Genomic DNA, 15,079 nt, shown 5'->3' on the forward strand with positions numbered 1-15,079 from the left:
ATTCATACCACATGATAGAACTCCTCATTCGGAACAACTTTGCTTCTAGGACCACTGCTGCCAATCAAAGCGCTGGTTGAATAATGGAGATTATTTGAAGAATGATGAAAAAAAAACTAAAAAACAGCCCTACTTTTGCAGACTGGTCCTAGGTTGAGAGTTTTACATGTCTCGATCAACCACTGCAGTTCAATTCTCTGGACTTCCTAGGTCGTTAACTACCAGAAGAAGAGGAACTCGAACAATCTGCTCTTTTAACCAGTGTGTCCAGGGGAGAGCGCGAACGCAGTCCCCCACTACCATAAATTATGCGGTCGAGATTCCCACATTTGGGGAATTCGCAGGGGTCAGCACAACCGGAGTGCAATGGCCGAGCCTCGCCCTGGGTGAACCACCTTCCTGATCATGGTGTCTCCCCTGCCAGGTAAGTATGAATTCCCAGGCCTCCCGTCAGAGGGACGCTGTCCCTCTCCGCAATCCTCACCAACGGTCGGACAATCAAACACACACCTGATTCGACTCATCAGCTCATTCGTAAAAACTCCAAGAGATAAGAGAGAGACATCAAAAATCTGCAGCGTCGGGCTCTTTTGCTGTTGTTGTTGTGGATGATGTTGTTTTCATGCTCCGGATCCATGAGCCAAAAATCAATTTCACACGCGGTCACCGGATAGTGGACGAATCAGATGTTACACGAGATCAGAACAGAGTTGTTGTTTTTTTTCCCGTTTTTTTCCCTCTCACACCACCATAACCTGTATAGCATATGATCACCTACAACACCTTTAAAGCACCCATGCACAGCAATATACGTTACTTCCATTAACACCTGCTGCCACACAAGACTAAAACATCTCTTTCATTGAACGCAGTTTTGGGGGGTGCACCGTTCCCAGAAGTACTGCAATACCGGGTCGATGCGTGGAGTGGACGGAGCAAGCCCCTGTTCCATCTCCCAGTTCCAAAAATCAATTTAATATATGGTGCCCGGGTAGGGCACGTATCAGATATTAAACTGATAAGAACAGATTTTTTTTCTTTCGAAAAAGTTTTATTGTCACAGGTTTTCATTCCATGTTTTCCATTTACATTTTTTTATAAATCAAGTATTTATTTACACATCTTAAAACAACAAAAACAAATAAAAAAGACACACTTTATAGTTAAAAATCAATTATTGATTGTGTGTTGTGTAAAAGTCCATGTATGTTAATATTTGAGTTGTATTAAAGGAAACGTAAATGGATTAAAATAAATAGGAATAAAACATAAAAACAATAAAACAATAAAACTTGCCAAATAAAACATCTCTTGTAAAGGATCGAGGGTGAGTCCCTATCAAGATTGTCCATTCACTCCAGGTCTCCAGAACAGGCCCCAGACTCCCCGCTTCTGGTGCCCAGCGGAGATCCCCTCTCCTCCGGCCCGCTGGCCCGCTGTTCCCGTAGCCGGTGTGGTGAGGGTGCATCTACGGGCGGCCAGGGTCGGTGGCGGCCGGGACCTTCTACGTGTGACCCCGGCCCCCCCATCCGAATAACGACGTGCGGCCCACCCTGCAGCGTTGATCTTATTTTCTGCTCGCACGCGTGGAGGGGGACCGTCACGCGTTTCCCCACCAGCAGATTTCTGGTGACCCAGATGGCATCCTTGATCACGTTTAGGGTGAGCCAGAGCGAGGAAAATTTTGGTTGTGTCAGCTCCTTCAAGCCCTGACCCACCCCCAGGATGGCGAGCTTGTAGTCCACCTGGGCCCCACCCGCTGGCAGGCACGGGAAAAACAGGGGGCCGGTCTTGGCCCACAGGTCCCGCGCAGCGCCGCACTCCCAGAGCAGATGTCGAACGGTCTCCGGGGAACCACATCCGGACCGTGGGCAGGTGGAGTTTTTGGCCATGCCTCTGGAGTGCATAACCGCCCTGACCGGGAGGATCTCATGAGCCACCATCCACGACAAGTCTTTAAGCCTGTTCTGGAGAGCTGGGTGGGCTGCGTTCCTCCAAACATCTTTGGCCTCACCTAGTGTGAGGCCTGGAACCGGGCTCACAGATTCTCGATCCTGCACAAGAGAGATAAGAGACTTATGGTTAGTTAAAATGGTGGCATCATTTGTCTCTAAAAGATATTTCTTTAAAAATTTCTTAATAAAACTATGCTCTTTTGACAAATTAAAAGACACTGGACTTTTAAGATCAATGGGTAAAATTTTCAAAGTTCTTAGGTATGACCCCATCCAGAATCGGGTCATGGCTGCTGTCTTGTGTTCTCTGGATGGGGTCAGTGCGTACTGGATGTGGAGGGCGGCAAAGCGGCTGCCTAAAAACAGGTGGGGGTCTGGGAGGCCTTTCCCGCCATTCTCTTTTTTCTTTTTGACGACCTCCCTCTTTAGTCGTTCCCACTTGGACCCCCACAGGAAATAAAATACCGCCCTCTCCAGGTTTGCCAGGAATCGTCTTGGGGGACTAAAAACAGAACAGACAAGTAAAATCAGTGGTAAAATCACAGCTTTAAAAATTAAAATCTTGCCTTCAAACGTCAATTGTCTCAGTCCCCAAAAGCCCAGTCTTTGCCTGACTTTCCCTAACATGTCAGTCCAGTTTCCTTGTCCTCCACCCTCTCTGTCAAATTTTACACCTAAAATTTTCAAATCATTGTCTTTAAAATCCAAATCTAGTCCAACTGTGTCCACGTTCCCCCACGGCCCGAAGAGCTGGGCCTCGGACTTACTCCTATTGAGCTTGGCGCCCGAGGCCCGACCGTACCAGTCAGTCAAGTCCATTGCTCTTCGTACTGATAAAAGGTCAGTCGCTAAAAGGGTCACGTCATCCATATATAAAACACAGGTCGCCGTCAGTCCACCAGTCCCTGGGATGTCTAGTCCTTTAATCCATTTATCCCTTCTCAAGATTTGTGCCAGTGGCTCAATACAAGCCACATACAGAAGGGGAGATAAAGGACACCCCTGACGGACGCCGCTGTGGAGTTTTACAGCTTTGGATAAATGCCCGTTAACCAAAATTCTGCTAGACAGCTCGTTGTACAGCAGTCCCACCCAGGCTATAAACCTCCCAGGAAACCCCATTTTTTCCAGTACCTTAAACAGGAACTGGTGCGAGATACGGTCGAATGCCTTTTCAAAGTCTAAATTTAGGACTACTAGCTGAATGTTTCTGTCTCTCGCAAAACAGATGGCGTCTCTGATCAGTACCAGGCTGTCCGTGATCTTCCTTCCGGGCACGGCGCATGCTTGATCCAAGTGGATTACGTCTGCTAAAACTGTCGACATACGCGTGGCTAAAATTTTGCTAAAAAGTTTGCAGTCAACGTTTAAAAGAGTGATGGGTCGCCAATTCTTTAAGTCAGTCTTGTCGCCTTTCTTATGTAATAGCGTCACTATCCCTATTCTGAAGCTGTCTGGAAGTCTGTTCACATTGTCAAATTCTTTAAAAACAGTCAGTAAGTCATGTGCTAAAATGTCCCCAAAGGTCAAGTAAAATTCAAGTGGTAGTCCGTCTAGTCCTGGGGACTTCCCACGCTTAAAACCTTTCAGAGCTTTTTGTATTTCTAAAATCGTAAAATCCTGTCTTAAAAGTGCACATTGACTCTGGAGCTTTTTGTCTAAAAAATTTAAAACTTCCATTAAGGTATCGTCGTGTACTTGTTTTAGGCCATATAAATCACTATAAAAGTTTTCCACCCCTCTTAAAATCTCTTCTGTTTCATTTACCACCCTCCCATCCGATTTCAAAGTTGTCAAAGCCCCTCCCCGTGTTATAATTTTTTTAAAAAAATATCTTGTACACTTTTCCCCTTCTTCAATATCTTGTTCTCTACTCCTTAAAATGACACCTTTACTTTGAATTTGGGCTAAAACTGACATTTCTTGTTTTACTTCTTTTATTTCTTCACTAAAATCAAACCCAATTTTTAAAAGATTAAAATACCTCTGTAGTCGTTTTTGCAACCCCATCATGCGTCTCTTTTCTTTTTTCTTTTTCTCCTTTCCTATTTTCTTAAAAAACTGTCTCGTCCGTTCCTTTACCATTTCCCACCACTGTGCACGTGAATCATAAAAGTCTTGGAGGGTCTGCCATCGGCTGAACTGCTCCCTGTACTCACTAAATACTTCCTCATCCTCCAACAGGGAGCAGTTCAACTTCCACAGCCCTCCTCCTACTGTCACACCAGAGGCCAGTGAAAGGGTGCAGGATAGCATCATGTGATCAGAAAAAAAGAGGGGGGATAATGTAGCATCGGTTGGCAAGCAGTCCCGTGTAAAAATGTAGTCAATGCGAGAGGCTCTGGTGCCATCACCACTGAACCAGGTGAAGCCCTCCTCTCTCTGATGCATTTTTTTAAAGCAGTCGACTAAATTAAAATCTCTGACTAAATTTTGCAATAAAACCGATGTTTTGTCAAATTTAAAACCTTCTACCCTCTTCCTATCTTTCGGAGTTAAGACACAGTTAAAATCCCCTGCCACCACCAAAGGGGCCCTCCCTAACATGTGGGGCTGCAGGTCTTCTAAAAGCTCATATCTTTCATTCTTATCATTAAAACCATACACATTAAGAACATTAAAATCCTTATCTGAAAAAGTCAAGTTTGCTAAAATTGCTCGCCCATCCCTTACCACCGTGCTGCCCTTCACCAAGATGTTTGGATTGTTGATTAAAATAGCAACACCGTCATTTTTGTTAAAATTGGACCCACTCCAGATAGAATGTCCAGGGGTCCAAAGCTCCTCCCACTTTCTGTAATTGGATAAAAAGGGCAAAGCACATTCTTGCAATAAAAACACATCTGACTTACAGGATTTTAAAAAGGATAAAACGCTCTGTGCTCGTATATCACTTCTCACACTTCTCACATTTATTGTAGAGATTGTGAGGGCCATGAGCAGTATAGTTAAAATGATATGAACTTTTAAAAGAAGACTAATAAAAGACATACAGAGGCATCTTTAAAATTATGTTATTTCTTGTTCCTCATGCCTCTCCCTTCTCCCATGGGGGCTGGGTTCAGGAGGGCAAGAGGTTGACACTTCCGAAGCCACAGAGCTGAACTCTTGCGACTCTTTCGGTGTTGATGTTCTTAGCTTAAAATGCAGAAAGGAAACTTCATTAGGGGATTCTGAGGGCCACATGCGGTCTGGATCCTCCGGGGAGAAACTATCCAGCCCTTGTGTAGCCCTCATTCTTTTCTCCACTACTACACACAACGGAGATCCCGCAGTTCTCTTCTGCACTTGAGCATTTGGGAGTGAAAGGTCAGTTTCACTCCCACTGGAGGGCATACTCACCTCCGAGACGGTGTTGAGGGAGGAAACCGTTTCATCCTCTCCGTCTTCTGTTTCCTTTCCTTTATCTTGTCCGGGAGTGGTTTCCTCCCCCTGTTCGGTTTCAAGCTGTGACTCCGCCCCTGTGGCCGCCCCACTTCCTTTTTCCTGACAAATCCCTGAGGCTGGCTGGGAATTTGAAATTCCCGCCAAAATCTCAGGGACCACCTCCTTCTCTCTTTGTTCTTTTGTTTGTTCCACATGTGGGGCGGCCATTTTGTTCCCTTTCAATTTGTTGGCAAAACTTTTAGGGCAATCTCTGTAGAGATGGTCAGTTTCACCACAAAGATTACACCTTCTGCCAATGGTACATTCTTCAAAGATGTGACCAATTCCTCTACACTTCCCACATGTTAATTCCTTGCATGCATCAGCTAAATGCCCCATCCTCCCACACTTCCTGCACAGTTTGGGCATTCCTTGGTAGTGAATGTAGCCCCTGTTCTCTCCCAACACAATCATTGAAGGCAGATGCTTCAGGCCCTGGTAGCCCCCGGCGTCCTCCCATTGTTTAATGGGAATTCGCCAGGAGCAATTCCAGATACCATCTTCATCTAACACTTTGGTTGGTTGACCCCGAACAGTGCAAAATCTGCCCAGCCAGACACAAATGTCCTCCCCATTCACTGTTTCATTAAACATCCTAACAATCACAGTTTTTAATGAATTGTCAGAAAGTTTCTCCACAGTAAACATAGCGAATTGGGCTTTGCATGCATCAAACCTTTGCCAGAATTCAATTAACAGGGAAGCACTTTTGAAACTTAAATCAAAACCTTTGTTCAGGGGGAGAGTTACTAGGCAGTTCAAGTCCTCGGGTCTAAAATTTAGGGCTTTCTGGATCAGCTTCCTGGAGAAGTCAAGACGTGACAACCCCAGGAGCTTACCATCCACCTCTTTAAATAAAAAACGCACGCTGTGGTGCCTCCGCATGCCGGCACGAGCAGCCGACATGGTGGAGACACCAACAGCTATTTAAAACACAACCTTAAAACCGTAATAAATAAATAAATAAATAAATAAATAACTTACCTTAAGAACAAAAGATTCCTTGGAAAACCAAGTCGTCCGGATAAAAAAAAAAAAAAAGGCACTGCCAATATACCTCTCAGAAGTTTGAGGCTCAAGCCACTGAACGACCCAAGCCGGAAAAACCTCCAAGAGGCGATCGCTGCCTCTACCCTCGGACCAGATACTAGATCTTAGCCAAAAGGCCGAGAAGCGATGACACAATGACGCAGAGGCGGGGGAGCCGTCAAAGGCCACGCCCACCTGGGCCGTGGCGAGAGGGTCTAAAGGTCGCCAACAAACAAGCTCAGCTCACAGCAAACAAGCTCAGCTTGACTGTTGACACCGAAAATGGATCACAGCAGAGCGCACAACACGACACTTTGGAGTGCAACCTGGGATTTTGGACCAACAAACATTCTGCCCTAAAAGTGAGCGGGCAGACCAAAGCGTACGTCGTAGAGACTTGAAACTCTTGAGGGATGGTAGTACCCGTCCGGTCTACAACATCACCAAGGCTCGGCCCAATCGGCCCCAAGGTGGCGCTGCAGCGATCAGAAGTACGAAATGCCTCGTAACTCCTGAACCGTCCGTCGCAGACCCAAGTGTCTTACATCACCGGAATCCTTGGCTCGGGCCGAACAAGACGCAGGCCTCGGATTTGATGGTTGCGCTGGCGAGATTTTCGGGTATTTGGGATTTTGTGAAAAAGCTACTTTTGCACACTAGTCCTAGGTCTTTCGCCCGATCTGACCCAAACCGGTGCAGAAAGATTCCCTGGAGTCTGATTGCCGACAGCGATGGGGAAAAAAGTCGGAATTTCGATTCACGTTGGCGACGGGACGCCAAAACGTTGGGAGTGGGCGAGGCGGGCTTTACTTAAATGGCCATAACTCTCCAACGGAATGAGACAATTACACCCAAGTCGGTACACCTGTGCACGGGCTCAGCCTGTGCTCAGGTGAAAAGGGATGTGGCGACTGGCCACTTGGTGGCGCTGTAAACAGTAAAAACAACAACATGAATACGGCCATAGGCGACTGTATGTCAGGTGATTTTTCACACATGCACAAGGTATTCATACCACATGATAGAACTCCTCATTCGGAACAACTTTGCTTCTAGGACCACTGCTGCCAATCAAAGCGCTGGTTGAATAATGGAGATTATTTGAAGAATGATGAAAAAAAAACTAAAAAACAGCCCTACTTTTGCAGACTGGTCCTAGGTTGAGAGTTTTACATGTCTCGATCAACCACTGCAGTTCAATTCTCTGGACTTCCTAGGTCGTTAACTACCAGAAGAAGAGGAACTCGAACAATCTGCTCTTTTAACCAGTGTGTCCAGGGGAGAGCGCGAACGCAGTCCCCCACTACCATAAATTATGCGGTCGAGATTCCCACATTTGGGGAATTCGCAGGGGTCAGCACAACCGGAGTGCAATGGCCGAGCCTCGCCCTGGGTGAACCACCTTCCTGATCATGGTGTCTCCCCTGCCAGGTAAGTATGAATTCCCAGGCCTCCCGTCAGAGGGACGCTGTCCCTCTCCGCAATCCTCACCAACGGTCGGACAATCAAACACACACCTGATTCGACTCATCAGCTCATTCGTAAAAACTCCAAGAGATAAGAGAGAGACATCAAAAATCTGCAGCGTCGGGCTCTTTTGCTGTTGTTGTTGTGGATGATGTTGTTTTCATGCTCCGGATCCATGAGCCAAAAATCAATTTCACACGCGGTCACCGGATAGTGGACGAATCAGATGTTACACGAGATCAGAACAGAGTTGTTGTTTTTTTTCCCGTTTTTTTCCCTCTCACACCACCATTACCTGTATAGCATATGATCACCTACAACACCTTTAAAGCACCCATGCACAGCAATATACGTTACTTCCATTAACACCTGCTGCCACACAAGACTAAAACATCTCTTTCATTGAACGCAGTTTTGGGGGGTGCACCGTTCCCAGAAGTACTGCAATACCGGGTCGATGCGTGGAGTGGACGGAGCAAGCCCCTGTTCCATCTCCCAGTTCCAAAAATCAATTTAATATATGGTGCCCGGGTAGGGCACGTATCAGATATTAAACTGATAAGAACAGATACTACACTTGATCTTAGCCAAAAGGCCGAGAAGCGATGACACAATGACGCAGAGGCGGGGGAGCCGTCAAAGGCCACGCCCACCTGGGCCGTGGCGAGAGGGTCTAAAGGTCGCCAACAAACAAGCTCAGCTCACAGCAAACAAGCTCAGCTTGACTGTTGACACCGAAAATGGATCACAGCAGAGCGCACAACACGACACTTTGGAGTGCAACCTGGGATTTTGGACCAACAAACATTCTGCCCTAAAAGTGAGCGGGCAGACCAAAGCGTACGTCGTAGAGACTTGAAACTCTTGAGGGATGGTAGTACCCGTCCGGTCTACAACATCACCAAGGCTCGGCCCAATCGGCCCCAAGGTGGCGCTGCAGCGATCAGAAGTACGAAATGCCTCGTAACTCCTGAACCGTCCGTCGCAGACCCAAGTGTCTTACATCACCGGAATCCTTGGCTCGGGCCGAACAAGACGCAGGCCTCGGATTCGATGGTTGCGCTGGCGAGATTTTCGGGTATTTGGGATTTTGTGAAAAAGCTACTTTTGCACACTAGTCCTAGGTCTTTCGCCCGATCTGACCCAAACCGGTGCAGAAAGATTCCCTGGAGTCTGATTGCCGACAGCGATGGGGAAAAAAGTCGGAATTTCGATTCACGTTGGCGACGGGACGCCAAAACGTTGGGAGTGGGCGAGGCGGGCTTTACTTAAATGGCCATAACTCTCCAACGGAATGAGACAATTACACCCAAGTCGGTACACCTGTGCACGGGCTCAGCCTGTGCTCAGGTGAAAAGGGAAGTGGCGACTGGCCACTTGGTGGCGCTGTAAACAGTAAAAACAACAACATGAATACGGCCATAGGCGACTGTATGTCAGGTGATTTTTCACACATGCACAAGGTATTCATACCACATGATAGAACTCCTCATTCGGAACAACTTTGCTTCTAGGACCACTGCTGCCAATCAAAGCGCTGGTTGAATAATGGAGATTATTTGAAGAATGATGAAAAAAAAACTAAAAAACAGCCCTACTTTTGCAGACTGGTCCTAGGTTGAGAGTTTTACATGTCTCGATCAACCACTGCAGTTCAATTCTCTGGACTTCCTAGGTCGTTAACTACCAGAAGAAGAGGAACTCGAACAATCTGCTCTTTTAACCAGTGTGTCCAGGGGAGAGCGCGAACGCAGTCCCCCACTACCATAAATTATGCAGTCGAGATTCCCACATTTGGGGAATTCGCAGGGGTCAGCACAACCGGAGTGCAATGGCCGAGCCTCGCCCTGGGTGAACCACCTTCCTGATCATGGTGTCTCCCCTGCCAGGTAAGTATGAATTCCCAGGCCTCCCGTCAGAGGGACGCTGTCCCTCTCCGCAATCCTCACCAACGGTCGGACAATCAAACACACACCTGATTCGACTCATCAGCTCATTCGTAAAAACTCCAAGAGATAAGAGAGAGACATCAAAAATCTGCAGCGTCGGGCTCTTTTGCTGTTGTTGTTGTGGATGATGTTGTTTTCATGCTCCGGATCCATGAGCCAAAAATCAATTTCACACGCGGTCACCGGATAGTGGACGAATCAGATGTTACACGAGATCAGAACAGAGTTGTTGTTTTTTTTCCCGTTTTTTTCCCTCTCACACCACCATTACCTGTATAGCATATGATCACCTACAACACCTTTAAAGCACCCATGCACAGCAATATACGTTACTTCCATTAACACCTGCTGCCACACAAGACTAAAACATCTCTTTCATTGAACGCAGTTTTGGGGGGTGCACCGTTCCCAGAAGTACTGCAATACCGGGTCGATGCGTGGAGTGGACGGAGCAAGCCCCTGTTCCATCTCCCAGTTCCAAAAATCAATTTAATATATGGTGCCCGGGTAGGGCACGTATCAGATATTAAACTGATAAGAACAGATTTTTCTTTCGAAAAAAGTTTATTGTCACATTGTTTCATTCCATTCTTTCAATATCCATTTTTTCCTTATAAAATCACATTTTTGCACATATCTTAAAACAACAAAAAGGACATAAGTTACAGTTAAAAATCAGTTATGTTGATGTGTTGTGTAAAAGTCCATGTATGTTGTGTGTTGTTTTAAAGTAAAGGTAAAATGGATTAAAATAAAATAGGAATGCAAATATAAAACAATAAAACAATAAAATATGCCAAATAAAACATCTCTTGTACAGGATCGAGGGTGAGTCCCTATCAAGATTGTCCATTCACTCCAGGTCTCCAGAACAGGCCCCAGACTCCCCGCTTCTGGTGCCCAGCGGAGATCCCCTCTCCTCCGGCCCGCTGGCCCGCTGTTCCCGTAGCCGGTGTGGTGAGGGTGCATCTACGGGCGGCCAGGGTCGGTGGCGGCCGGGACCTTCTACGTGTGACCCCGGCCCCCCCATCCGAATAACGACGTGCGGCCCACCCTGCAGCGTTGATCTTATTTTCTGCTCGCACGCGTGGAGGGGGACCGTCACGCGTTTCCCCACCAGCAGATTTCTGGTGACCCAGATGGCATCCTTGATCACGTTTAGGGTGAGCCAGAGCGAGGAAAATTTTGGTTGTGTCAGCTCCTTCAAGCCCTGACCCACCCCCAGGATGGCGAGCTTGTAGTCCACCTGGGCCCCACCCGCTGGCAGGCACGGGAAAAACAGGGGGCCGGTCTTGGCCCACAGGTCCCGCGCTTCGCCGCACTCCCAGAGCAGATGTCGAACGGTCTCCGGGGAACCACATCCGGACCGTGGGCAGGTGGAGTTTTTGGCCATGCCTCTGGAGTGCATAACCGCCCTGACCGGGAGGATCTCATGAGCCACCATCCACGACAAGTCTTTAAGCCTGTTCTGGAGAGCTGGGTGGGCTGCGTTCCTCCAAACATCTTTGGCCTCACCTAGTGTGAGGCCTGGAACCGGGCTCACCGATTCTCGATCCTGCACAAGAGAGATAAGAGACTTATGGTTAGTTAAAATGGTGGCATCATTTGTCTCTAAAAGATATTTCTTTAAAAATTTCTTAATAAAACTATGCTCTTTTGACAAATTAAAAGACACAGGACTTTTAAGATCAATGGGTAAAATTTTCAAAGTTCTTAGGTATGACCCCATCCAGAATCGGGTCATGGCTGCTGTCTTGTGTTCTCTGGATGGGGTCAGTGCGTACTGGATGTGGAGGGCGGCAAAGCGGCTGCCTAAAAACAGGTGGGGGTCTGGGAGGCCTTTCCCGCCATTCTCTTTTTTCTTTTTGACGACCTCCCTCTTTAGTCGTTCCCACTTGGACCCCCACAGGAAATAAAATACCGCCCTCTCCAGGTTGGCCAGGAATCGTCTTGGGGGACTAAAAACAGAACAGACAAGTAAAATCAGTGGTAAAATCACAGCTTTAAAAATTAAAATCTTGCCTTCAAACGTCAATTGTCTCAGTCCCCAAAAGCCCAGTCTTTGCCTGACTTTCCCTAACATGTCAGTCCAGTTTCCTTGTCCTCCACCCTCTCTGTCAAATTTTACACCTAAAATTTTCAAATCATTGTCTTTAAAATCCAAATCTAGTCCAACTGTGTCCACGTTCCCCCACGGCCCGAAGAGCTGGGCCTCGGACTTACTCCTATTGAGCTTGGCGCCCGAGGCCCGACCGTACCAGTCAGTCAAGTCCATTGCTCTTCGTACTGATAAAAGGTCAGTCGCTAAAAGGGTCACGTCATCCATATATAAAACACAGGTCGCCGTCAGTCCACCAGTCCCTGGGATGTCTAGTCCTTTAATCCATTTATCCCTTCTCAAGATTTGTGCCAGTGGCTCAATACAAGCCACATACAGAAGGGGAGATAAAGGACACCCCTGACGGACGCCGCTGTAGAGTTTTACAGCTTTGGATAAATGCCCGTTAACCAAAATTCTGCTAGACAGATCGTTGTACAGCAGTCCCACCCAGGCTATAAACCTCCCAGGAAACCCCATTTTTTCCAGTACCTCGAACAGGTACTGGTGCGAGACGCGATCAAAGGCTTTTTCGAAATCTAAATTTAGGACTACTAGCCGAATGTTTCTGTCTCTCGCAAAACAGATGGCGTCTCTGATCAGTACCAGGCTGTCCGTGATCTTCCTGCCGGGCACAGCGCATGCTTGATCCAGGTGGATTACGTCCTCTAAAACAGTCGACATACGTGTAGCTAAAATCTTACTAAAAAGTTTACAATCATAATTTAAAAGAGTGATTGGTCGCCAGTTTCTCAGGTCAGTCTTGTCCCCTTTTTTGTATAGTAATGTAACTATCCCTACTCTAAAGCTGTCTGGAAGTCTGTCAAGAGTCTCAAGTTCTTTAAAAACTGTCAATAAGTCGTGTGCTAAAATGTCCCAGAAAGTCAGATAAAACTCAAAGGGGAGTCCATCCAAGCCTGGGGACTTCCCCTTTTTAAAACCTTTTAGCGCTTTGTGCATTTCTAAAAGAGTAAAATCTTGGGATAAAAGCACATCTGGACTCTTTACCTTTTTGTCTAAAAACCCTAAAACTTCCTCTAAGATGCCATTGTGTACCTCTTTAGTGCTGTATAAATTATTGTAAAAACTTTCAATTTCCCCTAAAATCAGATCTGTTGTATTTACCTCCCCACCTGTAAAAGTTTTTAAAGTATTAATTGACCCTCCCCGTGTTATTGTCTTTTTAAAAAAATATCTAGTACACTTTTCCCCTTCTTCTATTTCTCTCTCCTTACATCTTAAAATGACACCTTTAGTCTTTGTTTCGGACAAATCTGACATTTCTTTCTTTACTTCTTTAATTTCTTCTGTAAAATCCAATCCACTGTTTAAAAGATTAAAATATCTCTGCAGTCTTTTTTGCAGCCCCATCATGCGTCTTTTTTCTTTATTCTTTTTTTCTTTTCCAATTTGTTTAAAAAACCGTCCTGTCCTTTGTTTCACCATCTCCCACCACTGTGCACGTGAGTCGAAAAAGTCTTGGAGGGTCTGCCATTGGCTGAACTGCTCCCTATATTCACTAATCACTTCCTCATCCTCTAATAGGGAGCAGTTCAGCTTCCACAGCCCTCCCCCTACGGTCACACCCGTGGGTAGTGAAAGGGTGCAGGAGAGCATCATGTGATCAGAAAAGAAGAGGGGGCTCAATGTAGCATCGGTCGGCGGGCAGTCCCTTGTAAAAACATAGTCAATTCGAGAGGCTCTGGCGCCATCACCACTGAACCAGGTGAAGCCCTCCTCTCTTTGATGCATTGTTTTAAAGCAGTCAACTAACTTAAAATCTTTGACTATATTTTGTAATAAAACCGATGTCTTGTCGACCTTAAAATCCTCTCCTACCCTCTTTCTATCCTGTCTTGATAAAACACAATTAAAATCCCCTGCTACCACTAGGGGAGCCCTCCCGAGCATGTGGGGCTGCAGGTCTTCTAAAAGCTCATACCTGTTGTTTTTACCTGTAAAACCATACACATTTAAAATGTTAAAATCCTTACCTAAAAAAGTCAGATTAGCTAAAATTGCCCGCCCATCCCTCACCACAGTGCTGCCCTTCACCAAAACATGGGGATTTTTTATTAAAATAGCAACACCGTCATTTTTGTTAAAATTGGACCCACTCCAGATGGAAAGTCCTGGGGTCCAAATCGTCTCCCACTTCCTGTAATTTGTTAAAAAAGGCAGACCACATTCTTGCAATAAAAACACATCTGACTTAAAAGATTTTAAAAAGGATAACACACTCTGTGCTCGTATATTGCTCTTCACACTTCTCACATTGATTGTGGAGATAGTGAGAGCCATGAGCAGTATGGTTAAAAGGGTGTGAGACATTTAAAAGCAACCAAGGGACTACAGAGATATAATTAAAATCATGTTATTTCTTGTTGCACTTGCCTTCCCTTTTCCCCAGATGAGCTGGGATCAGGGGGGCAAGTGCTTGACGCCTCAGGGCTCGCAGAGAAGGCCTCTTGCGAATCCTTTGGCGATGATGTTCTTAGCTTGAAATGCAGAAAAGAGACTTCATTAGGAGATTCTGCGGGCCACATACGGTCTAGATCTTCCATGGGGGAACTATCTAGCCGATGCGCTACCCGCAGCTTTTTCTCCTCTGTTTGAACCAGAGGAGATCTCGCAGTTCTTTTCTGCACTTGAGCATTGGGGAGCGAAACATCTGTTTCACTCCCACTCGTGGACACACTAACCTCAGACACGGTTACTAGGGAGGAAGCCATTTCCTCCTCTTCATCCTCCATACTGTCTTCTTTTTCAATTTCATTTTGAGGATTGGCTTCCTCCCCCTCACCAACTGCCAGAATTGACTCCGCCCCTGTGGCCGCCCCACTTCCTCCTTCCTGTCCAATCCCTGAGGCTGGCTGGGGGTTTGAATTTCCCGCCGAAACCTTTTGTTGCTTTTTAACTTGTTGGCAAAACTTTTAGGGCAGTCTCTGTAGAGATGGGATGATTCTCCACAGAGGTTGCACTTTCTGCCATTTTGGCACTCTTCAAAAATGTGCCCAATTTCTCTGCACTTCCTACACACTACTTCTTGGCATGCCTCGGCGAGATGTCCAAGTTTGCCACACTTGCGGCATAGCTTGGGCATCCCTTGGTAATGGATGTAGCCTCTATTCTCTCCCAACACAATCATAGAAGGT

General features: G+C 46.4%; 4 non-coding genes and 2 pseudogenes across 4 annotated transcripts; all 6 read right to left on the bottom strand.

Annotated features, from left to right (window-relative positions):
* Positions 1 to 268: 268 nt before the first annotated feature.
* LOC143726926 (U1 spliceosomal RNA) lies at positions 269 to 432 on the bottom strand. The gene has a single exon (XR_013199148.1). It is a non-coding gene; the product is annotated as a U1 spliceosomal RNA (small nuclear RNA).
* A 444-nt stretch (positions 433 to 876) lies between these two features.
* Positions 877 to 1,053, bottom strand: LOC143727264 (U2 spliceosomal RNA; annotated as a pseudogene).
* A 6,632-nt stretch (positions 1,054 to 7,685) lies between these two features.
* LOC143726927 (U1 spliceosomal RNA) lies at positions 7,686 to 7,849 on the bottom strand. The gene has a single exon (XR_013199149.1). It is a non-coding gene; the product is annotated as a U1 spliceosomal RNA (small nuclear RNA).
* Positions 7,850 to 8,293: 444 nt separating this feature from the next.
* Positions 8,294 to 8,484, bottom strand: LOC143727029 (U2 spliceosomal RNA). Its single transcript, XR_013199241.1, has one exon. It is a non-coding gene; the product is annotated as a U2 spliceosomal RNA (small nuclear RNA).
* Positions 8,485 to 9,610: 1,126 nt separating this feature from the next.
* LOC143726594 (U1 spliceosomal RNA) lies at positions 9,611 to 9,774 on the bottom strand. Its single transcript, XR_013198835.1, has one exon. It is a non-coding gene; the product is annotated as a U1 spliceosomal RNA (small nuclear RNA).
* A 444-nt stretch (positions 9,775 to 10,218) lies between these two features.
* LOC143727262 (U2 spliceosomal RNA) lies at positions 10,219 to 10,394 on the bottom strand (annotated as a pseudogene).
* Between the last annotated feature and the right edge of the window lie 4,685 nt (positions 10,395 to 15,079).

Source organism: Siphateles boraxobius, unplaced genomic scaffold (genome assembly GCF_051911475.1).
Source record: "Siphateles boraxobius isolate OS27281-9 unplaced genomic scaffold, OSU_SipBor_1 77, whole genome shotgun sequence".
In the NCBI taxonomy this organism is placed as follows: domain Eukaryota; kingdom Metazoa; phylum Chordata; class Actinopteri; order Cypriniformes; family Leuciscidae; genus Siphateles; species Siphateles boraxobius.